This window comes from Equus przewalskii, chromosome X (genome assembly GCF_037783145.1).
Source record: "Equus przewalskii isolate Varuska chromosome X, EquPr2, whole genome shotgun sequence".
In the NCBI taxonomy this organism is placed as follows: domain Eukaryota; kingdom Metazoa; phylum Chordata; class Mammalia; order Perissodactyla; family Equidae; genus Equus; species Equus przewalskii.
This window is the reverse complement of record NC_091863.1, coordinates 25,631,402-25,659,162: the sequence shown is the minus strand read 5'-3', so window position 1 is coordinate 25,659,162 and position 27,761 is coordinate 25,631,402. Positions and strand designations below refer to the sequence as shown.

Here is a 27,761-nt window from a genome sequence, read left to right as displayed (position 1 = left end):
GGCATGAAATAATTGAAATGAATATTGCCTTGGACTTCATCCAAACAAGCACACAAACCACAAACCTACAGTTCATCACCTCTCCTGGAGAGCCTCCCCTTCTGCCCTCAAAGTCATAGATGCCCCTCCAACATGTCCCCATACTTCCCTTCGCCTCCCATCTCCGATTTCAACCAGTCCACTGCCCTCTTCCTTTTTACACTTCACCTGATAGGTTTCTTCTTAAGCTTTCACTCGAAAGGGGTTACATGCTTAAGAAATACTAAAAGCCACTGGAGTCGATGATATTGAAATTTCTGTGAAAATAAAAGGGAGTAAAGTTAACAGCCTTGTTAGAACTCATCAAAATAGATATTGCTGACCTCTCTACTAGCCGATGTCCCACTTCAGCATGCCCCTAGACTGGTATATATTTTTTACAACTGGATAAATCTGAGGCATTATAATAAAAGCCAGTGTGAGAAAGGCAGTGGGTACAAGTGGATTGAAATGAAATAGTGGGTAGACCTGAGTGGGCAGGAAAGATGAGGACAGTAATAAGCCATATTAAGAGATGCACACTCAAGGAATAAATTGGCAGTGGCAGAGTAACTAAATGAATGATAAGGTTGGTCAGACTGCCAGAAGAATATCAACTAAAACAAGTTATGACTACAGTGAGCAAATCTTGAAATGGGGAAAATGAAACTTTGAAATCTGATCATAAATAATAAAATTCTTTACAAGTGTACCTTATCTACTTTGATGTTAAAAATATCCCTCAAGAATGAAGATTATGGGGTCTGCCCTGTGGCGTAGCAGTTACGTTCACATGCTCTGCTTTGGCTGCCCGGGGTTCGCTGGTTCGGATCCCGGGTGCAGACATGGTACCACTTGGCATGTCATGCTGTGGCAGGCGTCCCACATATAGAGTAGAGGAAGATGGGCACGGATGTTAGCTCTGGGCCAGTCTTCCTCACCAAAAAAAGAGGAGGATTGGCAGCAGATGTTAGCTCAGGCCTAATCTGCCTCAAAAAAAAAAAAAAAAAAAAGAATGAAGATCATCCTTTTGCTATAAATGGGGAAACTGAAAAAGAGGGGATTCAAGACAGAAGCTTTTATCTTCCTATTTCTAGTCTGGTGTTCATCTATCTACACTAGTGAGAATGGGAATTGATTCACCAAATCGTAGTGCACTGCAATTAGGGGACGTCTTTTGAAGCTTGGAAGACGTAATTTGGGGCAAATAAAAAAAATCCTTATTTTATAAGTAAGTATAGTATAAGTAAGTATGAAAACTCCTTATTTTATAAGTAAGTATAGAATGCATTACTTCAGTAAGAGGTTTAGGTTAATGATGTAAATCGCTTCAAGAAGGTTTTAGATCAGGATTTGGGAAATTTTTTCTGTAAAGAGCCAAATAGTAAATATTTTTGGCTTTGCACATTGGAACGTCAACTCTTCTATTGAGGTGAAAAAGAGTCCATAGATGGCACACAAATGAATGAGAGTGATTCTGTTCCAATAGGACTTTATTTACACAAATGGGTGGTGGGTCGGATTTGGCCTGAGAAATATAATTTACTGACCCTTCTTTTAGATAAATACTTGCTGATAGATTCATAGGAGATAATAAAGGGAATATCGATTGTTAAATGTCTCTCTTATCTTTGTAAGGCTTCCTCCGAGAAGAAAAAGATCTCTTACCAACAGCGTTTTTAATGCTTACTCAGGAATAAGAATACCATTTGCCCAGCACAGGATGGAAATTTGTAAAGCCCTCATAGTAAAAATGAAGAGGTGGTGTGAAATACTTGGTACAACTATTAAGAATGTTCCACTTTCATCTGAGAAACATTTAGTAGTCCTTATATAAATAGAATTAAGCCTAAAACATTGTGTCCTCATTTTGAAGAACATTTTCGTGTCTCAGCAGCAAAAATACAAAAAAAGGGGGGGGTACCTAGACTTCAGATTTTTTAATTCTTAGTAACACAAGTCTCATATATTTACTTATTGAGGTACCCCTTAGGTGTACCTAAGTGGAGGTAGTCATTTCTGTGTCATCTGGAATCTAATTGCTGCTCACAGTTCTAGGGGTTACAATGTTATACATCACATCTGAGCTTACTTGGAAACTTGAAATCATTAGCACACTTCTCCGAAGGTGGAATGGTCTCCCAAAGCAGCATCATAGATCAGCAGAAAGGGGCTGTGATAATGCCACTTCAACTGACTAACACTTAAATAATGAACTAGCCGGAAAGAGATAAAGTATGTGGTTAGAGCCAGCGGGAGATGTCACTATCAGGGAGAGGAGTAGCCATTTCCCAATACACGCTTAGTTATTGGTGAAGTTCTTTCTCCAACTGTGGGTTCTAATTTTATATACTAAAAAAGAGCATTTTTCAAGAGAATTAGAAGACAAGCCACAGACTAGAAGAAAGTATTTGCAAAAGACATATCTGATAAAGGACTGTTATAGAAAATGTACAAAGAACTCTTAAAACTCAACCATAAGAAAGCAAATGACCTGATTAAAAATGGGCAAAAGATCTTAACAGACCCCTCACCAAGGAAGATATACAGATGGTAAATAAACATATGAGAAGACGTGCCACATCATATGTCATCAGGGAAATCAAAACGACAATGAGATTACCACCACACACCTATTAGAATGCCCCAAATCTGGAACACTGACACCACCAAATGCTGGGGAGAATGTGGAGTAATAGTAACTCTCATTCATTACTGGTGGGAATGCAAAATGGCACAGCTATTTTGGAAAACAGTTTGGTGATTTTTCGCAAAACAAAACATACTCTTACCATACAATCCAGCAATCGCATTCCTTGATATTTACCCCGAAGAGCTGAAAACTTTTGTCCACACGAAAACCTGCACACGGATGTTTATAGCAGCTTTACTCATAACTGCCAAAACCAGGAAGGATCTAAGATGTCCTATAGTAAGTTAATGGATAAATAAACTGTGTTACAACCAGACAATAGAATATTCTTTCGCACTAAAAAGAAATGAGCTATCAAGCCATGAAGAGACATGGAGGAAACTTAAATGCATATTACTAAGTGAAAGAAGCCAATCTGAAAAGGCTGCATATTGTATAATTCCAACTATATGATATTCGAGAAAAGGCAAAACTATGGAGGCAGTGAAAAGATCAGTGGTTGCCGGGGTGCAGGGGACAGGGAGAGGAGAGATGAATAAGGAGAGCACAGAGGCTTTTCAGGACAGTGAAAATACTCTGTATGGTACTGTAATGATGGATACACGTCATTGTACATTTGTCCAAACCCATAGAATGTGTAACACCAAGAGTGAATTCTAAGGTATGCTATGGACTTTGGGTGATAATGATGTGTCAGTAATAATAGGGAAGGCCATGTGTGTGGGGGGCAGGCATTATATGGGAAATCTCTCCCTCTCAATTTTGTTGTAACCCTAACACTACTCTAAAAAGAGAATTTGGTATGTGTTACTGTCATTAATTTGTCAATACACTAATTCAACATATTATTTATTGAGACATTATGTGCCCTGTTATACGTTAGATGCTAGCAATACAATATTGAGCAAGATAAACACAATTCCTGGACTCTTAGAAAGTAAGACAATTAAATAACTATCTGTGACAGATAATAGGATATAGAATGCTATGGAAGAACCATAACCCTGTTTGGAATGGTGTAGTTGGCAGATGTCAGGGAAAGCTTTCTGGAAAAAGGGAACTTTGAAGATGAGACTTGAAGGATATGTAGATGTACCCAGGCAAACAGGTAGGGTGCAGGGAGAGTGTTCCAGGCAGGAGAAGTGGCATAAGTAAAGGCTGGCGGTAAGAAGGAGCCTGGCACTTCTAAAACAATGCCAGAATGGATGAAGCATTGAGTTGGGTAGGGAGCAGGGAAGAAGGGATGTGTCAGGCAGGAGATTCTGGATGAAGCTGAAAATGCAGGCATGCTCTCAAATTGCTTTTTAAAGGCATATCAGAGAAATCAATCACGTTTTATTTGAAGGGCAATTGAAAGCCACTGGGGCATTTTAAAGAGGCTAGTGACATGATCGTATTTGGGTTTTAGAGAGATTGCTCTGGCAAAAGAATAGAGAATGGATTAGATAAGAGTAAAACTGGAGGCTGTTCAAGGGGTCTAGGTGAGAGTTGATGATTTGAACTAGGGAAATGAGAAAGGGAATGAAGACAAAGTGGACAGATTAAAGAGATGCTGGCATGTAGAAACAACAGGACCTGGTAACTGATTGGACATGGGAGAAATATGGAGGACTCAAATAGAATACCCAAACTGTAGCTTGACAAACGAGGTAGATGGTGGTGGAAATTACCACACTATGGGCTATTTGAGGGTTCCAGGTGATAATGAGTTCAATTTTGGACATATCAGATTTGAGATGCTTGCATGATCACTGAGTAGACTAGCCATAAGAATCGGGAGAGAGGTTTAGGCTAAAAATATGGATTCTAGAGTTAATGGCATATACAATAAAACATAACTGAAGTCTCAAGAAGGGTGATCACCTAGGGTGTGTGTGTAGAATGAGAAGAAGACTCAGGACAGACCCCAAGAAATCCTAAGGAATGCCTATGGCTGACATCCAGAGTAAAATAAGCCAGCAAAGGAGACTGAGGAGTGGCTAAAATCAGAAATAGAAAACTAGGGGGGAATAATGCCAGACTTTCAAGAAGTTTCTCTTTAAATGGCTGGATAAAGAATTGAGGAGATAATATTTATGCATGACTGTTTTGCCAGACAGGTGCTATGAAAGTATGTGGGAGCAAAGGAATGAATAACTAGAAAATATAATCGGTAATGGCTACGGGACTGGCAGAAGTGATAGACCATGGAATCTAATCTGGAGAGGTGAAAAGTAAAGAGGAGAAAGTCAGGAGCATGGTTATCTCTAGGAAGATGGAGCAGATTGTGGTGTGGGTGACACAAGGGTGGATTCCAAGGTATTGGCAATATTCTATTTCTTGATCATGGTGATAGTTACATGGGGTGTGGCTTTATAATTATTCTGTAAATTCTGTGTTTATTTTGTGTGTCATCATCTATAGGGAAGAAAATCTCACTGTGAAAGAAAAAAACAATGCTTCTAAAACATTATCATCGCAAATGGAGCAGCTCCCTCTGGTGCCTGGAGTCACATGGCTTTGACTCGCCTCTGGCTGTAGCTGCAGTGGCCAGTCCCACACCAGCTCAGACTTAGCTTTCGATGACAGCTTTACATTTAGCTGACAGTCAAGGGCATGACTCCCATTTTCCCGCTTTCTGCCCAAGGGATTTCTCTGACACGCTAGGCGCCCACAGATCCCGTAAGCTAACCCAGCCTAGAGTTGTGATGGGTGAGCAACTTCCAACCAATGGGGGGTGGGAGCCTGTGGATACATTTTTAGCCTGTATTCAAGAAGACAGTTTGGGAAGGCTTTCTTAATGCTTCTTGGGAAGATGGAAAGGTTCTGACAGAATCGAGCCTGCATGGCCCATAGTAGTGACCTCAGTAATACACATTACATTGACATTTCCTCTTTCTCTGTCTCACTCTCCTGGTCCTTCATTCCTGCTTCCCGGGAATCCGCTCCCAAATAAACTACCTAGACCCGAGTTCTTGTTCATGCTCTGTTTTCAGGGGATCCAAAGACAATAATAAGGAAAATGAAAGGGACTAACAGAGGAGAAGAACATAGGAAATGAAGAAATTTCCTCTAAATGCCAGGCAGTCCATATAACTGCCTACTTAACGGTTCCACTTAGATGTCTCAAAAATAACCTCATGATCTTCTCCTGTAATCAAATTCATGATCTTCCCATTTAATAGCCCTCCACTCCAGGTTTTGTAGCATCACTCATCCAGTGACAAAACCTTGGAAGTCATTCTTGACACCTTCTCACTTCACTCCTCCTGGACATCTATCACCAAGTCCAGTTAATTCTTCCTCCGATATATTTCTTGGATCACCTTTCTTCTCTGGATTTATCCTGCACTACCCTCCCCAGTCTTTCACCATCTCTTTCTTGGACTGTTACAATAGCCTTATGTTAGGATGACCATAGTACTGGTTTGCCCTGGGGAGACATGGTCAATGTCCATTGCCTCAGTGTAAATAGTGCCCCCTTTCACTCTTAACACTATCCAGGGTTTTGTCATAAATAATATGGTCATACCAACCTAAACTAAACTCCCCCCTTCATTCCTTCTCCCCTACACAGGGTAGCCATGTGATCCTTTCAAAATATAAATTTGATGGCAGAACTCTCTTTAAAACACTTCAGTGGCTTCCAATTGTTCTCCGAATCAAAATAAAAATATTTACTAGCTTATATGACCTTGTGTAGTGTGACCCTTCCCATTTCATCACTCTTATGCCAGACACCATGTACTACTTGCTCTCCTATCTCCACATTGACTTGCTTTCTGTTTGTTTTGTTTTGTCTTTTTAAGTGCCTGCTTTTTCCTACTATAAGCCATTTCACGTACCGGCCCCTCTGCTTAGGACGTTCTCCCCAGACTTTTCCCATCTGATACCTACTTACTTTTCAGGTCTCAGCTCAAATGTTGTGCTCAGAGAAGATTCTCCTAACCTTCCAGACTAGGTTAGACCCTTCATTATTAGTGTAAAAAGCATCATTCAGACTTCTCTTCTAGAGCACATATCAAATCTTCCATTTATTTCTGAAATGATTCCAATTTATATTGGTCCTTTCACTTGACTGTGAGCTTCTTCAAGACAGACTCTGATCTTTTTCACTTATCATCAAATCCACATTGCTTGAATGAATGAGGACTTCAGAAATGAAAACCAGGTTTCTATTTCCAGTATCAGTTCTGAGGTTACATACGATAACTGCAAACAGGACTAGGTACAGAGAAGGAACCCTTAAGCCAGGGGCCAGAGTCTTCCAGAAACAAGAGTGAGTGTCAAAGGGGAGTTGAAAAGAGAAGTGTGAAATAAATGATGATGATAAGAGAGGAGGTATGTGAAGAAATGGAAATAAAGAAGGAATGAACCGCTTTTTTGTTCCAGGCACAGAGCTAGCTGGAGGAGCTAAGAAAACTTAAGGCCTTAAGACTTAAGGTCTTGCCCAAGTCTTCATAGTGAGCTAATGGCTAATTTTTAATAGACCCTGGCCCGACTTGGACTCATCTCACTCTGCTACTCTTTACCTGATTCTATTTTTCTGTATTTCCTGTACCATTCTCTAAAATAATTTTAAAGATTTGTTTCCTATCTCTTTTCTCCATCAGAATGTAAACTCTGTGAGGCCACTGGCTGTGTCATGATTACCACTGTATCCTCAGTGTCTAGAATGGTACCCAGGACTTAGTGGCCTCACAGAAAATGTGTTGTCAGACGATCCTCAGTTCAGTGATGTTTGCATTCATCCCATATGGAATTTGGATTATTTTGCCACTTTTAGGTTCTATGACCTGCTTTATCCCGCATCTTTGCTGAATATCTGCCTACCTATTTTTCTCAGCTGTCTTCTCACACTTCTCCCCTAACTTCCTCTCCCTTACAAATTCTACTCAGAACAAGACTGAGTATAAGACAAGCCACTTTTCATTGATTCGGATGTTAGTCATTTGAGTGACAACTCCATGCGGAAAACTTTGAACCTCCTGCTGACTCATTGTTTGCTTTTAAAAAAAAATGCTCATCTTCTTCCTGAATCCACTGGGTAAATTTATGCTCACAAAATAGCCAAAGCTCTAGAACAAAAACTGTATGAATATCAGAAATATGGGTCTTACCTTGATTTCTAGACTCACAAGTATCATTGCAATTTTTAAAAGGGGAAGAGGGAAGATTTTGAAGTTTTTTTATCATTCCACCCAATTTTTAACTAATTTATTTTGTAGTTTAAATGTAAGAACCAGGAAATGCCTTTCCAGTGTATTATCCTCCTCAGTATTTCTACCTGTAAGGGAAGAGCAAAGATATTGTTTGAGAATAAAAAACATTGCAGTGGTAGGAAAATTCAGTTTAACGTGCTTCTTCAGAACTTGTCACACAACCCCTGTCTCCAGCCCTGCTTGCTGAAGAGTCGTTATTGCCTTGAAACAAATTGGTCACTTCCATTTCTTTTCACCTGTAAGTCTTTTTGGTTCTGTGTATTTCATTCAAACATGTCTCTTGTCTCCTTTGATTTTTGTTCTCAGTCCTTCATTTTTTACTTCCTCGGTCATCCTGTATGACATAAAGGATCTGCCACCTCAGATCCTTTAATATATTTGTCTTACCAGTGTTTATTTTCCTGTCACATGTACTCTTTAGAAATCCATTGATTTTCTAAATTTTTATACTATCTTCCTTACTTTGTGTTTTAATTGTTTCTTGAGATTAGGTTATGAATATATTAGATCAGTTCATTCCATTTTCTATGCACTTTTTATCTAACGTTCTTGGTATAATATAAATATTGTTTTTGAAATTGAATCATAACTTGAATACTAAGACATAATTTGTGGGGCCGACCCAGTGGCACAGCGGTTAAGTATGCATGTTCCGCTTCGGCGGCCTGGGGTTCAGATCCCGGGTACGGACATGGCATCGCTTGGCACGCCATGCTGTGGTAGGCATCCCATGTATAAAGTAGAGGAAGATGGGCTTGGATGTTAGCTCAGGGCCAGTCTTCCTCAGCAAAAAGACAAGGATTGGTAGTGGTTAGCTCAGGGCTAATCTTCCTCAAAAAAAAAAAAAGACAATTTGTATTAATCCACTAGGCCAGATTTCAGTAATTATTATGCCCCTTGCTGTGGTTCTATAACCTTACCCTCAGTGCATTTGATAGTGTTAACTGAGGACCACCTATCCCCCTTCAATTTAAATTCTCTATAGTCTTAGTTTTTGAGGTTGTGTATTCCCTTGTTTTATTTAGTTTTGTTTTCAGTGACCTCTCTGGTCACTTACTGCCATTCCCACTTAGTTGACATTTTTTCCTCTGTCAGCCCCTTAAATGTTGATATTGCTCAGGCCTTAACCCATGCCAAGTCTGCATCCCTTTATGCCTGGCGCCCACTCTGATTGATCACAGCCCATGCTGTACTTATGGTCAAATTTCTCTTGTATTTTTAAAATCGTGGTTAAAAACACATAACATAAAATTTACCATCTTAACTCAAATAATTTTAATACCAGTTCAGTATTAGAGAATCTAAGGTAAAGACTATCGAAATTATGCCAACGATTATCTCTAGCTCAGACTTTTCTCCTAATCCAGGCTCATATTTTCACCTGCTGACCAGCTACCACCTAGATGTTCCACAGATATTTCAAACTCAGAATACCCGAATTTGATATTATCATTATCTTCTGAAAATCTGCTCCTCTTACTATATTCTCTGTTTTGGTGGATGGCACTACTATTCGCCAAGTTAGAAATCAAAGAGTCATTCTGGCCCTTTCTTTATTTCTTACTATTAAGAAATCAATCACCAATCCTATTGATCCTGTAAGCCAAATAATCCTGAACTTTCTAATTCAGCCCCATCATTTTGTTTTTGTTATTTCCGGTATCACCTGGAAAACCCATCACTGGCCTCCTCATCTCTCTCAACCCATCTTGCACACTGGAAGTTCATTGACAATAAACTTTTTAACATGCCAATCATATTATACTAGTCAAGGTTGTGTAATAATCTTTCTTCTCCAGGATAAAAGCTAAATTCCTCAGCTTGGTACACAAGGTTTTTCACAGTTTGGTGCCTGCTAGGATGTTTGGGTTATTTCCTGTATCTCTCATCACTCTCTTGATAATAAAAAAATACTAAACTATTTGTAGCTCCCCCATCACCAAAGGCTGCCTTTCTATTTTGACATATACTGTTCTCCTCACTAGAAATGCACTTGTCAGCATTCACTTTTGGTAAACTCAACCTGCAAGTCAATCTCAGTCAAAATATTATTTGCACGAAAGTCTTCCAGGGGAATGCAGGTGCTTCTCTCTTCATTTGACCATTTTGCTATTTACCTCTGTTTCAGCAAGTATCATTCTATTTTACTGAAGTTTCTTGTTGGTATATATGTCTCCCACTAGAATAGAAGCTTCTTAAATACAGGAATAGTGTCTTATTTATTTTTGTAACCATGGTGACATGTTTAATAGTTAAGATATTTGGGCTGCAAGAAAGAGAATACCCATTCAAAGTGGCTTCATCAATAAGGATAATTAATGTCACGTAACTGGAAGTTCAGAGATTAGAACAGGCTCCAGACACAGTACAAACAGAGCTCTGGCCCTCTTTCTCTATGATTTTTTTTGGTTCTGATTTTCCCCCAGTGTCAGTTCTGACCTCCTCACTAGGTTCCCTCCAGGTTTCAAGATGGCTGCCGGAAGCAAATGGAGCAACCTGATTTTTTGTTAAAGTGAGAGAGAGACTCTCTTACCTCAAGAACAGATTAAGAGATTTATCCATGAGTCAGATCATCCAGTCTAGGTTATGTATCTATTCCTATACCAGTGATAGTTGTCAGAGTGATGCCATGGGCGGGTTGATTTACACTTTGGGTCTCTAAACCAAAATAAAGAGGGTGGGATTATCCTGATTGGCATAGAATCTAAGCCTTAGATGAATCCAAATCTACTTCTAGAACTGGGGGATGGAGTCCGTGAAGCCTGAAGAGAATTGGAATTCTCCTAGGAAGTAGAAATGCAGAGTGGGGATGGGGGTATCTTGGAATGAATGTTGTTTAAGTCACCAACAATATCCACTCCATTGGCATGGAGTTGAGCCCAAAGATACTTAGTTAATATTTGTTCAATGAACCTATGAAAGACAATCTTATCTGCAAGCTGTGTGTAAAGTAGATGACAATGAGAAATATTCTTAGAAGAGTTAATCATATCCAAGTTAATTACTCACATTGGGAAGCTCTTCCTAAATTTAGTGTCTTGTCCTTCCCTTGACCTTTGCCTGAATCTTATCTTGGCCCAAATCTGGAATTTAGTAGGAGCCATTTTTAAATTTTTAACAATTGATTTAACAACATTAATTGGAATGTATATAGCTCACAGCTAAGAAAATATAGCCTGTCATGATATGATATTGTCAAGGAAAATTATGCTTTCATGGAGCTATTCTGCTTTTTAGTGTATTCTCAGTTTCTGCAGACCTAATAAAAAGGGATTATCTCAGCATCTTATAAGTTTAATTTTGAAAAACAAGAAACCATGAATAATGGAAATTATTTCAAAACATCTTCACTCACATCTAAAATATGAAACAGCTAAATCAGAGGTTCTTAATAATTTAATCAGTGAAGCATAACTGGAGGATTCAGAAAAAGCACCTAAACTATTAAAAGATTCTTCAGCTGCTGCTTAATGTCGATATCAAGTTATTTCTTACACTGGCAAACAGCCAAGCCATTCCCTGGTCACATCCACTTTTCAGCGTTTAGTGGTCTTCTCAATCATCCTGATCACAGCCCCAGGAATGTTCCACGGCAATTCCGCAATAATAGTATATTACTATTAGGTCTTCAATTTTGAGGTAGTTTATCTTCCAGAAAGGATATAAATAGAGCAATAAGACCAAGTAGAGTGAGCTTTATTAATGATGTCCAAGATTTTAGACATATACTATAACCTTCGATCAATTTTAACACCACTTCCCATACCCTAGTTTTGCTCTAAAGCAGTCCAACTTTGTGAGTCTCAGATAATACAATGTTAGAATCTTTTTTCTTTTAAAATACAGAGTTGTTAGGAAAACTTGTGTGTAATAACTTCCTTAGCATTTAATCCTGAAGAGTAAACCTTTTAGCACTTCTTTGTAATGCAAAGGCAAGTACTGTATTTATCTAGAAGATAATTTTCCTTTGTTATGAAATATGTTCACAGTTTAATGAAAATAAGAATAACTTGAATATCTCTTTCTTAAAAAGGCCTTGGAAATAAATATATCAATGTATTCATCTACATGTCTCCCTGCTAAGTAGGCAGGGACGCTTCACCAAGTTAGCAATTATTCAATAATAATATTTGAATGAAAGCCATTCTGTTAGACTAAATTCAGACTATCAAAGTCACATTAGAAAAACTTTCTCATTTATGAACCCATTATTTCTTTTTGGAAGATATAGTAAATGAAAATGAAATCTCCATGTTGACTTCTAATGATAGAAAATATTTTGAAAACTCTTTTCTATTTTGAAAATTTTGCTTTAGTGCAGATAATCAGAACAATGTAATAGACCAAGAAATAATTTTAAAAATAAGAGATGGAATTTGTTTTTCATAATCTAAGTAGGAAATCTTAAAACATTGTTCTAAGCTAAATAATTCATACGAAGTGATAGAAAATTGCTCTCTGAAGGTCCATGATATGTTGTGATTTCCAAGGGGCTTGATAACATCTACCCCTTGGCTGGTTGGCTGGATCAAATATGTAAAGCTTCTAGTACTAATCTCGTGTTCTGAGAAACTATTGGGCAGAAGTAAATCCCTTAACTCCCAAGTAAGCCTAACCGATCGCACACATCTACTTTTTATTTGCACGGGCTCTTGGACACACCTCTTGAAAATATCAAGGGTCTACTGAATTATGTGCAAAGCAATTCAGTCTAAGATTTGCAATGCTCAGAGGTGACAGATTGTAAAGTTCAACATTGGTATTTCCACAAATTCCTTCCAATTCTAAAATTTTATAGTTGGGTCATTAAAGAATAATATAAGTAAATACATAATCAAACACACAGACTTTTTTACATAAAACTGCGATCAACATAGGAGTTTAGAGAAGGGGAGCATCAGGGTTAACTAGAGTTGTCAACAAAGACTTCATAAACATGAGATTCTGATCGTAAAGAATAGGAAGAATTAGAATAGATAAAGAAGATACTTAAGTCTGAGGTACAGTTTGGGCAAATTTATTTTGTAAAAGAAGAAGGCATGTTGAGTATTGCATGAAGACACTGGCTAGCCTGAGGCAACATGTGCATTTGGGGTAAGTAGTGGAAAGTAATTTTCTATAAATGGAGTGGAGAAAAATTTAGGTATTTAGACATGGTCCTATGGTGTTTCTCAACCTTTGCCTTTTCTTCATCCCTACCCTACCAATCTCATTATACATGGTAGGGACATTCACATATCTGCGAGGAGGTATTCACGTTAGGGGCTACAGCATACATAAAGTGAGTGAAATGGGCTACATGATAGCCAAATTCAAGCATACCAGCTCTGACTGTGTCCTTTCTCTCCCACTCAGAAAAGCATAACAGAATGTAAGTAACTGAGAATACTGTTATATTGACAATCTTGAATCTGCTCTAATTTATAAAAACGAATAAACCACTTCAAAAATTCAGTTTTTTCTGTCTATAACACAACCCATCTTCAAATGACTTTGATACCATTGTTTGGCAACAGTGAAACCGAAATCAACTGTAAGAGGAAAGAATGGGACTTCTGAAGACATTTAATCAGAGGGATATTGTGAGGCAGTGATCAACATTATAGAGGTTCTCAGCCTAGGGGCTAGAGATAACTGAGATTTCCCAGGATTATTGAAAGGAGTTCTCAAATCTCTGAGCCCGTCAAGTGTTGTTTGTGTATCAAATAAGTGATGCGTCTCCAACATATATGTAGTAAATATTTTCAGAGTAATGTGAATGCTACTGCAATTAATAAAATGCAAAATCATGTTAAAATATTACTGAATTCAGAATAAGATGATTTTTGTTTCTATTTTTCTCAGTCTATGCATACTAGATATATAATTATTATGCAGAAGCATGTAACATTTTTGAGATTTCAAGGCATGCTCATAATATTGTAAACCACTGATGCAGTAAAAAGATTATTGAATTGGGAATTCAAAGGCCTGGGGCCTGATCCTCATTTGGTCTCTTGCCAGCTGGGGGCGGGGAGTCTTGGACAAACCATTTAACACTTTGGGCCTTGGTTTCCTTAATTGTTCAGTGATGGGGTTCTCCCAAATGAGACAACTTTTGAGAATGCTACCAGATATAGCATCTCTGATTTTAGGTGTATAAAATAAGCAAACTTTTCTGAAAATCTTTTCAAGTTTCTGTAACATATGTTTACGTGGCATTGAAAATTATTACTGATAACATTTTTTTTTAGAATAAATATGATTAGGTGATAATAGAATCTGATTCAATAAGACCCGAAAGATCATTCCTGAAAATAGATGAATGAAAGAGCCCAGTCTTGTTATTGTTTCACCTATTAAAGTCACCCAATTGTGACAGCCTAAGGCCCCCATTGTCAATAAGGAAGATTATCCATTTGAGCAATACAGTCTCCGAGTGCTTCAGTCCATATGTCCTTTCACTCCATTTTTACATCAAATTGAATGGGAACATCAGGCTCCAAATAGTAAATTGGCTCTTCTTTTTCTTTGGAAATTGACCTTCCCGCCTAGCTAGTTGCTTCTGTTCAGGTTCTTATATTTCACAAAAAGTATACTTTATATATTAGATTCATGGAATTTAACTATTTGTTAATAAGTATAGCTATTGAGATATAATCATGCCTTTGAGGTAGGACAAAAGGAGGAAAAACAACTGTGGTTGACTTTTTTTTTTTATTCTTTCCACCATATTACAGGGCAAAAATAAAGAATTTCACCAATTTAAAACTATATACGTATACATATTCCTCAAAAATGCATAATTCCTTTCCTTTCTGTTTTCTCTAGTTTGATAACCCCTAGATAGAACTTAACGTTCTTTCAATTAGGTTTTTTTCTTTCATGTGACTTACTTTCATGCAACAAGCTAGAGATTCTGTAACATAGGACTTAGTGAAAAATTTCCCCCTTTGTGTCTTTTTGTCTTAAAATAATGGATTAATATAGACTGTAATTTTCACAGTAGAGGAAGTATATTTTACTTTTAGTTCTTACCAAAATATCTTGGGATAAAGGAAACATCAATTTTAAAGATTATTACTTTTCTCCTAACGGAAAAAATAGTGTGGTTTTCTATTATGGACTGTGTAATTAACTTTATGTTAGAATATTTAAATCTTAAATATAATTTCATTTTACTTAAAAGGTTATTTCCAAGGAATGTTTTAAAATGCAAAATTTGGTGTAATTTCATATCTTTTATATAAAACATTGCCATCAAGGAAAAAGTACTGGTATTAACAGGGTTTAAATATGATTTACTGATTTTTTAAAGGAATTAACATTAGCCCTGATCTGATGAAATTTTCTGTTCTTTTTTTTTAAAGATTGGCACCTGAGCTAACATCTGTTGCCAATCTTCTTTTTTTTTTTAAAGATTGGCACCTGAGCTAACAACTTGCCAATCTCTTTTTTTTCCTCCCCAAATCCCCCCCAGTAGATAGTTGTATACTTTTGCTTGTGGGTCCTTCTAGTTGTGGCATGTGGGATGCCACCTCAACATGGCCTGGTGAGTGGCGCCATGTCCGCGCCCAGGATCCGAACTGGCGAAACCCCAGGCCGCCGAAGCAAGCGCGCAAACTTAACCACTCGGCCACGGGGCTGGCCCCGAAATTTTCTGTTCTTAAGCAGCAAAAATAAGAGGTTCAGAATGAACCAACTCTACAACAGTACTGCTTCGCAGATCTTTTTTAAATAAACAAAGTAAGCTGCGTTCCTCGTTCAGAAACCATAAACTGTACACTCACAGCTTTTGCGAGCTCTCTTGATACTTTTAGTTTGAGACCCATTCATCCAAAGGATTAAGACAATGAGACTCAAGTCCTAAACGGTACCCAGTAGGTGCATGAAAACTGTCACACGAATGCTCCCGGGAGTGTTGCCATTTCAATAGCATGATTTATAACCAGTGAGCAATATGTTTTTATTTATGATTACCTCTTCTATTTTCAAAAGGTAATTTGAGATAGTTTGGTGGGCATGATTTAAAAAAAACAAACGTCACAATCTTAGTTTTGTGCTTATAACAAGCAATTTTCCCTATGTAATTGGTGCTTGTTTTCTACCTTTGATTTTTGGTTCCTATTGTATGGTTGGTAGTTATTTCACTTGTGGGCATGGTGCACTTTTCTGCAAGTTAAATGGAAACATGAATTGATTTTGATGGAGCTCGTTTCACTGCTTCACTTAGTGTGTTTGCCATACCTGCAGTTCATAATGTGGTTACTGACCCAGAACTCTCAAAGCTAGTTTTAGCCCAGCACAATCGCTTCAAACCAACATAAGATAGCGATTACATTTCCAAGGTCATTATGGAGACAGGGTTCAAGACTTCAGTATTTGGATTTGTCAAGCTCTTTGGTGTTTTAGTTTTAGGAGGTATTCAGATTTCACTTCAGAAACAGCAACTCAAATGATAAATTGAAACTCAGGTATAACCAAAGAGTACAAAACTTTTTATAAGCCCTGAAGCAATAAATAGGCCAATCCTTTGCATGCTTTTTTCATCATTTTCCAGAGAATTCAATTGAATATTGAGTTATGTAACATGTAGTACCAATAAGTAATTGATTTTAAATAGTATTATTCTGAGATCGAATGGCTGGAAACATGTTGCTTTTATGCGTTAGAAACAAACTGTTATGTCTATAGACTAAAGGGATGGTGTCTTAGATTGGATTCCTTGGAAGCAGTCTCTGAGACAAAAAGTTGCATACAGAAGATTTATTGGGAAGTATTCTTGGTAGATCAAAGAAGTGAAGGAGGCAGTAATGGGCAGAGAGAGAGGGTGACCCACAATGCATTTGCTTCTGAAGCCTAAGCCAATCTGACAGCGAGCACTGGGGCTGGGTTCGTCCTTCAGGGTTGTCTTCACTTGAGGCAGGTGGGCTGAGACTTAATATCCTTCCACTGACCAAGAGCAGGCCCCCAAGGAGAGATGCAGCTGTGATCCATTAGCAGTCATTATTAATAGTATCTGGGGTGTGCGTCCATCAACTGCAAGAGAGAACCTCGAGGGGGCGCCACAGTATCCGCTTCTGATCAGTATTGGCATATTCTGCTTACCCCACAAAGGTTACGAAGAGAAGACAAAGGAGGAGGAGTAATGCCAGAAAAATAAATGGGTCATTTGTTACTGGGCCTTAATATCTCAGAATCACTGTTATTTATAGGATGGTCTTTATTTTGATATTCATAGATCTCTTTTAAATCTTCTTAACCCAGAAAGGAAGGTAAAAAGTCCAAACTTTGCCTGGTCCCTGAATTCCTTTTTGTAAAATTGTGGTAAAAAGCACGTAACATAAAATTTACTGTCTTGACCAGGTTATACAGTAGTGTTAACTATATGCATATTATTATGCAACAGATCTCTAGAAATTTTTTGTCTTGCAAAACTGAAACTCTATAGCATATGACAGAATTTCTTTATTTTTTAAGGCTGAATAATATTTCGTTGTATATATATACTCCACGTTTCCTTTATCCATTCATCTGTTGATGGACATTTAAGTTGTTTCCACCTCTTGGCTATTATGAATAATCTGCAATGAACATGAGTGTCCAAATATCTCTTCAAGATCCTGTTTTCAATTCTTTTGATGTCTATTCAGAAGTGGGATTACTGGATCATACGGTAGTTCTATTTTTAATTTTTTGAGGAACTTCCATACTGTTTTCCATAGCAGCTGCACTATTTTACATTCTCACCAACAGGGCACAAGGGTTTCAGTTTCTCCACATCCTCACCAATGCTTGTTATTTTCTTTCTCTCTCTCATTCTTTTTTTTTTTTTTTTTTGATAGCAGTCATTCTAACATGTGTGAAGTGATAGCTCATTGCGGCTTTGATTTGCATTTCCCTGATGATTAGTGATGTTGAGCATCTTTTCATGTGCTTGTTGGCCATTTGTATGTCTTCTTTTGAGAAATGTCTATTCAAGTCCTTTGCAGATTTTTTAATCAGGCTGTTTTTCATGATTCCTTTTTTAATCACTCAAGTTATAGACTTCCTTCTTAAAATATAGATTGCTTGGAAACTTCCATCTAATTTACTAGAGTTTTTTGTTTGTTTAAGAAAGATTAGCCCTGAGCTAACATCCATGCCCGTCTTCCTCTATTTTATATGTGGGATGCCACCACAGCATGGCTTGATAAGTAGTGGGTAGGTCCTTGCCCAGGATCTGAGCCAGCAAACCCCGGGCCACTGAAGCGGAGTACGCCAACTTAACTGCTACGACACTGGGCTGGCCCCCTAATTTACTAGATTTTGATCTTGGAGAAGTATTTTAATTTATCTAAATCTTAGTTTCCTCTCCTATAAATTGGTAGTAATGATGCTCTACCTGCCTGCACCAGAGTGTTGTGGTGAGGAACCTAGAGAGAAAATTACTAAAGAGGCTCTTTTATACTGTTCAGAGTTCTGTAGAAAGGTAAGGTATTGATATGAATTCAGACCAAAAGAATCTACATTTTAAGACTGCTTAATACTGCTTCATTTATGTTGGAGCTAATGGTCCCTCTGTCTTTGTTCTGCCTGATGAAACTCTAGATTGAAACTGATGAATCAATCTCTTTCTTTCTCTCACTATGTATGTGTATATATATATATATCTCCATCCTTTAAGGACTCTGCTTGCTACATTGTGTCTCATTCTAATGTTGATAAAAGCAGCAAATGTTGGTTGAGACTCTGCTACGTGTCAGACATTGCACTGGGTTTGATGAGGAAGAAAAACATGAATCTGATACTTACCTCAGGCAGCTTACCTCCTCTCAAGGGTGAGGCTTGTGAGGGCCTGGCACAGGTCCAACAACTTTAAAACTCATTACCTGTTATTTTACTACTTAGGCTAGAAATGTAGCTTTCCCAAATAAATATGAGACTCATTTAGAGTGAATTCTGTAGAGAGCACTGCTTACCTGGTTTTGCTCATTCTTGACTTCAGAATCTTATCTCTAATATTCAGGTAGGAGCAATTCTGTTAGAAACAAACAGGGGCCCACTCATAGGTGGAAGTTAAACAGAGACAAAGAGAATTGATTGGTGGTTACCAGGGGAAAGGAGGGGGTGGGGGGAGGGCACAAAGGGTGAAGTGGTGTACCTACAACATGACTAACAATAATGTACGACTGAAATTTCACAAGGTTGTAAACTATCATAATCTTAATAAAAAGTTAAAAAAAAAAAAACCAAAGAAAAAACAAACAGGGGCAGGTCCGGTGGTGTAGTGGTTAAGTTCACATGCTCCACTTTGGTGGTCCAGGGTTTCCAGGTGTGGATTCCTGACACAGACCTAGCACTGCTCATCAAGCCATGCTGTGGCAGCATCCCACATAAAATAGAGGAATATTGGCCCAGATGTTAGCTCAGTGACAATCTTCCTCAAGCCAAAAGAGGAAGATTGGCAACAGATGTTAGCTCAGGGCCAAACCTCCTCCCCCCAAAAACAAGAACAAAAACAAAAAAACAACAGATTGGATTCTTCAGGAATTTTTCAAGGTGCTAAATTTTTAGGTAGAATAGCAGTACATTTTCTGTAATGAGAACTATACGATGATCTCTAGCTGATTCTATCTGAGTGAATATATTGATTTTATTCTGATACCAGTTTTGGAATTGACGATCATCCTTCATCAATAGCATGGTCTTTGTTATGGTCTCGTCTGGCTTTTCTTCTCTTGTCTTCTGCACTGGGCTACCTGCTTCATGGCTCTCGTTATTACATTCTCTACTTTGCCTATTTGTAAAGTTATAAGTGCACTAATGATGAATTTCTACTAAAGATGTTGCTTTTCACATATCCTGTGCAATGCCGACTCCCTGATTTACAGGCATCGTAGAATGACTATGTGCATCTTCAGTTCTCTGTCTTTCACACTTTAACTTGAAGACTACTTCTTTCCTAGCTGTGTTCTCTTTGCTGGATCAGCGTTTGTTTTATTTCTGTAGTAACAGGAGGAGCATTTTAAATTCTGTTTTGGATACAAGTCTTTACTAGGTAAAAATTGATGCTGTATCAGTTATCTGTTGCTGTGTAACAAGCTATCCCCAAATGTAGTGGCTTAAAATAATAATCATTTATTTAGCTCATGGTTTTTTAGGTCTGCTTTGGGCTGGGCTTATCTAGGTGGTTCTTCTGTCGGTTTCAGCTGGGCTCGTTCATGTATTCATGGTCAGCTGATAGTTGATGACCTCACTCATGAGTCTGGCACTTGGTTATTAGATGAGACAATGGGTGTCTCATCTAATGATATAGATAGATATCTATGATATGATGATGATAGAGCCACTTGTCTATCATTATTCAGTAGGCTAGCATAGTTCACATAGTAGTGAAAGGGTTCCAAGCATAGCCCAGTGCCCAAGCATTTCTCAAGCCTTTGCTTGTGTCATATTTGCTAATATCTCATTGGCCAAAACAAGTCACTGGGCCAATCCATATTCAAGGAGTGGGGAAATATACTACAGCTCTTTTTTTTTCCTCTCCAAAGCCCCCCCAGTACATAGTTGTATATCCTAGTTGTAGGTCCTTCTAGTTCTGCTATGTGGTACACTGCCTCAGCATGGCTTGATGAGTGGTGCTAGGTCCATGCTCAGGATCCAAACCGGCAAAACCCTGGGCCACCAAAGCGGAGCACGTGAACTTAACCACTTGGCCACAGAGCCAGCCCCATACTACAGCTCTTGGTGGGAAGATCTGGCATATCTCATTACAAGATTACAAGGGTGGGGATGCAGGAAGGGAAAGAACTTGTGGATGTTTACCCTCTATCAGAGATGCTTTCATTTTTATCACCAAGACAATTCCTGTGTAATATTATTCAGTATTTCCTAATAGCTATGGCTTCTAGTGTTTACTGTTTCTTCAGTGCCTGCCCTATATCATGCAGTATAGGTTAAATGAAATTGTTAAGGGCCCTGAGAACCCCTACTTTTTATTGAGTGCATGTTGGAAGAATTCATATGCAGGTGTACTTTGAAGATATTGCAGGATCAGTTCCACACCATCACAATAAAAGGAGTCACACAAATTTTTTGGTTTCCTAGTCCATTTAAAATTTATGTTTACACTATACTAGTCTATTAAGTATGCAATAGCATTATGTCTAAAAAAACCAATGTGTATATCTTTTTTTTTTAAGATTTTATTTTTTTCCTTTTTCTCCCCAAAGCTCCCCAGTACATAGTTGTATATTCTTCGTTGTGGGTCCTTCTAGTTGTGGCATGTGGGACGCTGCCTCAGCGTGGTTTGATGAGCAGTGCCATGTCCACGCCCAGGATTCGAACCAACGAAACACTGGGCCACCTGCAGTGGAGCGCGCGAACTTAACCACTCGGCCACGGGGCCAGCCCCTCAATGTGTATATCTTAATTAAAAATACTTTATTGCTAAAAGATGCTACCATCATCTGAGCCTTCAGTGAGCCATACCTTTTTGTGACTCTTAAGGAGGGTCTTGTAAAAAATGCAATATCAGCAAAGCACAGTAAAGCCAAGTGAAATAAAACAAAATATGCTCATAATGTGAGTTATAGAAAGGCACCTAGAAAACGCAAACTAAAAAAGGAAAAGGCGAGCGTTATTTCTGTTTTCAAATTAGTGAAGGAAGGATATATGTTTGGGTGAAGTCAGGTTGGAGCTATTTCTCAAGAGGAAGCCAGATACACTTGACTGCTATAATCCAAATTTTTATGGCTAGTTCAAGGTGATCTCTCCCTAATTAAAATGAATATGATACATATTTTGTGGGTACCATATGTCGTAAACTATAGCTCTTGGAATCAAAAGTGTTTGAGTAATTCACAATTTCTGCATATTGGGTGGAACTTGAAGGAAAAGTATCTGATGATTAGATCATTCTTAGAAATATGCGTAGTAGTTAAGCACACTGTCTTGGCGTTGTCACTTAATGTGCAATCCTGAGCAAGTTACTTTCTCTTTTGGTAAGATGAGAATAATAGCTACCCTGAATATTGTTTGGTAAAAGTTAAATAAAATAGGGCTTAGGGGCCGGCCTGGCGGCATAGTGGTTGGATTCATGCGCTCAGCTTCAGGAGGCCTGTGGTTCACAGGTTCAGATCCCAGGCACAGACCTATACACCGCTCATCAAGCCATGGTGTGGTGGCATCCCACATGCAAAATAGAGGAAGATTGGCAACGGATTTTAGCTCAGGGCCAATCTTCCTCACCAAAAAAAAAGAAAAATCTGAATAAAATAGAGTTTATAAACCTTGCCTGGCACGTGGAAACCCTGAAGAAATGATGGTGGTGACAGTAGAGTAGTGTTAGTGGTAATCTCTCTTCCTTCCAAGTAGCAGCAAACATTTCTTATTTGGATTATATTCTTAGTAGCAGGGAAGAATCAATTAAAAAGTGATAAGGTAGCATCACTGAGCTTTAAAAGTCTATGGCTCCCACAGCTAACAATTTTTTTTCTAAAATCCAGAAATACAGTTGGCTATCATGAATCTTTGAGTTGCAATTCTCTAGGCCTTGCCCATGTATAGAACAAGCGCTTGGGGCCAACCCGGTAGCGTAGTGGTTAAGTTCACGTGCTCTGCTTCAGTGGCCCAGGGTTCGTGGGTTTGGATCCCAGGTGCGGACTGCTCATCATGCCATGCTGTGGTGGCATCCCACATACAAAATAGAGGATGGTTGGCACAAATGTTAGCTCAGCAACAATCTTCCTCAAGCCCTTATTGTGCTAGAATGTGAATAATTGATGACAGGTGAGTCATATATTTTATTTCCTCTTTAGAATGATGAGAAAGAATATAGACAAAAATAAATGTTCATGGGTTCATAGCACTTGTTTCTGACTTTCCACCTGAACCTACAGACTACAAACATTTAGAGGGAAGAAGTGAGGTTTTTCCTCACCTACACACAATAGATTTTTCTTTTTGAGTCCATACATGATTTCTAATTTTGTTAGCCTATACTCTCTAACTCTTACATATTTCATTAAGCCACATGCCATCCTTTCAAATATCCAAAGAGAAAAATATTCCCCAATGTTGCTTATATGGAGAACAGTTACTTTATCTACTGGTGATATGGAAGTAGCTAAACAATCTTTCCTATAACTCATAGTATTAAATGGTAACGAAATTTGACCATGTATCCAGAATGGTATTTTTTAGATATTTTTGTTAGTGTGAGTTCAATAATTTATCATTTAGTCAGTTAGCTGATTTTTCAAATATAAAAGTAAAGAAAATGAGAAAGTTACCCACATTCATACAACAAAGCTAGAAACAGAATATGTGCTTCTTGCTTTCTTATCAACCAAAGGAGACCTGTGAATTACAGAAGAGCTACGTGTGAATACTTCAAAGGAAGTATGCCAAACACATTGTGTGTGTTTTTTAAAAGATTTAGTAGCTCCTTTAAAGCTCTAAGTAAAGCTGTTAGTCTGACTAATCATGTACCCCTGAAACCAATTAAATTTTTAGACTAGAGAACTGTTCTTCAAACACTTTTGAAAAAAATGAGAATTCCTTCCTAAAGCCAACACCTTTTAATTAACAAAATTTGCAGAGCAAGGCTATGGTTTGCAATAGTATATTACACCTACTGTTATTCATGCTCCTATTCTGGTGTGCCAAACTCAGTTCTTTGTCAGCTATTTTGAGCTTGACTTTCTGTCTGCTTGACTATGGAGGGAAAACACAATTTTTAGGAGAGTTATTTTAACTTTCTAATGAATGCATGCAAAACATGTTATGCTACAATCATCAGTAGTCAGACTATACAGGCTTTGTATGAGTGTGTGTGTACATTTATCCATCCATATATATATATACAGACACACATATATATGCTGTGTGTATCTATCTATTTGGCTTAATTATATACATTATAATACATGTGGTTCTGGCATGAACTGATTAATCAGGAAAGACACCAGCCTCTGTTGCTGGAGGGCTGGTCAATAGTCTGACACCATAAGGACTATTTTCCGTTGTGACCCCATGCTGGAGGAGATACTTTCTCCAGTGGATTTGTGAAGAATAAGCTTGATCTCTGCGGGGGTTAGAGAGGCTGAGATCTGAAGCATCCATTCCCAGGCCCACCTCCTTGTGACCCTAGACAGTGGCCCAAGGCAGGGTGGACATCCAGGCTAGCAGATCAGACTGTGGGGGCATTAAATGGGGCACAGAGTAAAGGATCCCCACTGGCTAGAGGGGAAGCTACTCCTCGGGGAGGGGAACCTGGAAACCCCTCCCAGAACTTTGTGTCTAAGAGTCTGTGTAGTCGTTTATGTATCCTAACTCCTTGCCTGATCAGGATGATGGGTTGAGAGAACACTCAACAAATCCTCTTTCCGTATTTTAAATTATGGAGTTAACGCAAAACTCCCCTGGAATGACTAAATACCCCTGCCTCTAAGGAGAGTTGAGATTCAGTTGCTCCTTCTGGGCAAAACCACTCGAACTGCCCCTTAGAGAGCTGACCAGCCCACACTTTACCTAGTGAGGTGATTTGCTTATGTTTCTAGTAACATGACAGTGGAAAAGAAAGAACCTCATTTTTTTTTTAGGTAAAAGTAAAGGTATCTGAAAATGCAGTATGAGTCAATACGATATACATAATAAAATAAGGTAAAAGTTCTCAGGACCTCAAAATTTCTCCTTTAAAACATCTTGCTTAATTTAAAAAATGAGAAAAAAATACGTGTGGATCTGGAGGCAAGTCTTTTTAGGAAAAATGAAATATTTTAAATAGCGTTCTAGATAGAATTGGCCCTAATAAAATTAGCCTCTTTTTACTTTATGTTGTAGCACTTGAGTCTCTCGGAATAAGAATTCCCTCAGAATTCTCGAAGTTTCTGAGTTTAGAGCCCAGCTCTCAGTTACTATCAGTTACCATCTAGCCACATACAAAAAAAAATCCCTGAACTTAATAATGCTGCCAGATTTTGCTCTTCCTAGTGATGATTAGATTTAAGTAATAAAATATTAAAGACTTTAAAGTGTTTAGAATCCAAAAGAAGGGTGTATTTCTATGCCTCATGGAGACCTTTTAGTTACAAACTTATCCTGGTCCTCCAAAAACACAGAAATCTAGAGTTGGAATTTAACGAGGAAATGAGATTTTTGTCTGGGGAAGGAAGAGAAGAGTTTTCAAGAAGTAGATAGAGCATATGGAAGGGCACACAAATGTGAAATGGCCTGTGCTAATTGGAGAATGCCGAGCAGAGACTGAAGTGTGGGGCAGCGTGGGAAGAACGGAGGGAGACGAGGCTGGAGTGTGAAGTCTGGTTCAAAGCGCCCAGAGCCCAGAATGCCATGTGAGTGTAAAAAGTGAGTAGCCAATCAACATTGAGCAGCAAAAGGAAAAGGAGAAGAAAAAAACCCGCCACACACACAATGTACCTACTGTTAAAACAATACTAGAAGGTGACAACGTATATCAGTTCATAAAATACTAGAACAATTCCATGAGATCGGTACCATTTTCCCATTGTGCAGGTGGATACTCTGCAGCTCAGAAGAGTTTAGTTTAGCAGGCATGGTATGTCTTACCTCAAAATGTCCACGGTTGTATATCTAGGAAATGGTAAGGCCAACTGTCTGTGAGAGAAGTCCTATCAGAATCATCATTTTACAGAGGAGTAAATGGAGAGTCAGAGAGGTTAAGTAACCTGCCTAGGGTTACACAGCTAAGAAATGGCAGAGCGAGGATTTAAATCCAACAGTCTGGTCCCAGATAGTCTGTCTTACCCCCTGCTTCTTGATCCAGTGTTCTTTTCTGCTTTTTCCTCTTCGTTAGAAAAGTGGAGAACAAAAGAAATGATTGATTCTATTCTCTCTCTTTAGTATTTTACCTTCTATTGTCTGCCCCAAGCAATGGCCCTTCCTCCATTATTTTCTTGTTCTGAAAATAGCTAAAATGACCTAAACAGCAAAAGCTTCAGCATGTTCTGTGTTCCAGTCTTGGAGAAACCATCCTTAGAGGTTTTTGTTATCTTTTACCACTGAACATGGGTCGAAGGCCTCTAAGTTTACTGAAAAGCTCACTGTGCATAGACTTCTTTTTTTGTAGTTTCATTCATTTGTTCAGAGGATCTCAGTTGAGCACCTATTATATTCCAGGACCTGCGCGAGGTGCAGGGGATAGAGCAGTGAGAAAGCGGGACACAGTTTCCCCTCCCTTCCCACTGGTACGGTGATGTTTTCAGATGTTGAGTGCTGGGGAGAGGAGACCAGCAATGAACCGCCTGAGTGGTCCCTGAGCAGCATCGTCTGCCCGTGACTGGTGCAGAGACGGCCATATTGCTCGACCCCTCACCTTCCTCTGAACCTGTCTCAGCTGACCTTGTACTTGGTGATACTTCTTCCTTTTTCCTCCCTGGAGAATTTTGTGATAATATCATCCCAATGTCATTTGTCCTGTTTGATCATCTTGAATCATTCTCTGTTTTTCAGTCTCTGGCGGTAGCCTTTCTTTTCAATAGACTTTCTTTTTTCAAATGTGCTTTCCAGAAAACAGTTGAAGTCTAATAATTCTCTGCGTTCTCCCTTCCATGTATTGAAATTGAAGATGGCGTGATCATTTCCACTTCATTAGGCCCTTCTTTCTTGGTCAGAAGTAAGTTTAGACAAAAAAATCTCATTCTTGCTCCCTTTTGAGGGTCAAATTTTCAGTAAGTCAAGTTAAAAAAAAAAAAGCGTGGTCTGACACTTCCCAGAACCTCGACATCCTCCCAAACTACTGTTTATGTTGCGTCAGTATCTATCGTGTATCTATTTTAAGAAGAATTTGTCCATATTTTCTAGTCAGCTAGGCTTTCTACAGTTAGCTCCTTCAGTGATATTTTAATTTAGCTCTGTTTTAATCCTCACTATGCATCCTCTCCAGGGACCCAGCTCCTCTCTCAGAATCCCTTTTAAGATTTCTAGATCTTGTTGGCTCCCATGCGTCTTCCTACTAGACGGTTGGATGACAAGATGCTATTTCTGCTTCAGATTATGTTTCATTCTTTCTAGAAAGAGCCTCAGAGGAGTGAGATAGCTTCAGGGAACAATTTCTTCTTTATCTCCTCAGTATTATTGTCTTTCAGCCATTAATTCTTGGCATTAGTTCTTTTATTCTGACACCTCACTTTTTTTTCTTCTTTCTGCCTTGTTCAAGATTATTTCTTCCAGCTGTGGGAACCTCTTGTTGTCCCTGAGAAGCTTGAGAGACCAGAAACATTCCTCCATTCCTTTCCTCATCTTCTCTAACAAAAAGACAACCTTAAAAGGGCGGAAAGTAATACAACCATGAAACGTAACTTATGGCCACCTCAGAGTGGAATGCCAACATGACATGTTTTTCTCCTGTTGCTAGAACAGTCCCCTTGTCGTCCATGCCTCTCAGCTTCCCATTGTTGTCTTTTGCAGCTTTTCCGCAAAGCTTATCTCCTGAATTTAGAGTGCACCATTTCTTTGCTACTGGTCTCCTGGATATGTTAGGCTCCAGAGGCCATTGCCTATAAACTAAATGAGACATTCCTTATCCTCCATCACTCACCTTTGACAACCCCACTGTTTGTTGGTATTTAGTATTAATTCACACCAGCAAGTTCAGCCCCCTCTGGTAAACATTGGGCCACATGCAGAACTTTGACTGAGTTTTCCCCAAATATTTCTACCCCTTATCTCCAACTTCTCACCATATTTGTTCACCACTGTGTTTCTCATTTATCAGGTATTTATAGAAATAGGAACACCTAACATTATTACCTACCAGTGCCAGGAACTGTGCTAACGTTGTTGTTATTTTTCTGGCATTGTTCTAGGTATGTGTCTTGTATTAGTCATTGAATCTACCCAACTGCCCCTACGACATGTACCCTATTCTGATCCCTCCTTTACTGAGG

General features: G+C 38.6%; 1 protein-coding gene across 11 annotated transcripts in view; it reads left to right on the top strand.

The window, feature by feature from the left end:
• DMD (dystrophin) overlaps positions 1–27,761 on the top strand; it is a 2,264,041-nt gene that overhangs the window by 1,634,794 nt on the left and 601,486 nt on the right. The window lies entirely within an intron of this gene.